Below are 1,256 nucleotides of genomic sequence, written 5' to 3' on the forward strand. Positions count from 1 at the left end.
GTGGCTTTTTTTTTTTTTTTTCTTGCTGTTAACACAGGGCAGTCTGCCTACCTGCATCCATTTCAGCAGTCGCAGACCTTAGCGTCTCAGTGCTGCTTCCGCACTGTGGTTTGACTTTGGACTGTGTTAGTAGCTGCACGTTTTTAGTGTTGCCAAATAGTGAACGGGTTTTTTTAATCTCGAGTTAAATTTCACTTTGATAGCAGTTAGAAACCAAAATGCAGAGTACTTTAAAATCAGTAAACATTCACTAGATCATGAGATGTTCCCTAGATCATTTAATACTTACTACTTTGCTAAATATGGATTAATCAGGAATGTTAACTGCAGTCAATTATTTTAATTGATGAGGATGTCGAACACTGTCTAAAAGCCACGGATTGGGTTTTTTTCAATTCTATCTTTCCCACTTCAGACTGAAAAAGGAGACATGGTTCCCTCTGAACTCTGAATGAAATGGAATGGAAGATTTTTTTTTTTTTCACCTTTCAGAACCTGCTAAAGAAGCCAATGCCTGCCATCAAAACCAGGCTTAGAACTTCAGCAAAGTAAAATGATCACAAGGGCTTAGTCAGTAACTTTGAACACTTCTGTAGTTCATCCTTAAAAATATTTATATATATTATTCTAAACTGATTTTAGAGACTATAGTACATTTACTTCCTAAAGTATGCAGCTATTAATTGTTATGTTAGGTGATTTCTGTGTTGTGCAATAATTGCATTATTAATAGCTGGTTTGACTCGAATGGGTTTGTAATTCCTTAATTCTTATCCTTCCTTCTGTTGGGTTTAATGACCAGCCTTTCACCAGTCAGTAGTTGTAAAGGAATGTAGATACCTGAAGATGATCAAGTTTGCATGTTTAAAGGGTTGCAGTTAGTCAGGAAGTCATCCATGCATGCTCTTAGCCAGCTGCGGGTAAAGCATGCTTGTTGTTTAAACTGATTTATGCATGATTGTCTTTTATATTTCCTTCTTAAAGAAGTGATTTGGTGGGGGTGGTGTTAATTCACCAATATTAAACCTAAATTGTAAAGTCAACAAGTTTCATTTAAATTTTTGCTAGTGACTAAATGCAGTTACAGTGCTGAAAAGGTGTAGCTTTAATGTAAAAAAATACCTTTCTCCTTTTTCGGGTAATATTTTTTTCTTGTGGGCAAGTGAGCTGAATTGGTGCAGAGCAGAGGCTGCTCAAGATACAGATTTTTATTTTTTTTTAAATATTTTGGGGGGGGGGGGGGGGGGGGGAAGGGG

The sequence above is a fragment of the Apaloderma vittatum genome, unplaced genomic scaffold (genome assembly GCF_000703405.1).
Source record: "Apaloderma vittatum isolate BGI_N311 unplaced genomic scaffold, ASM70340v1 scaffold21912, whole genome shotgun sequence".
NCBI lineage: Eukaryota > Metazoa > Chordata > Aves > Trogoniformes > Trogonidae > Apaloderma > Apaloderma vittatum.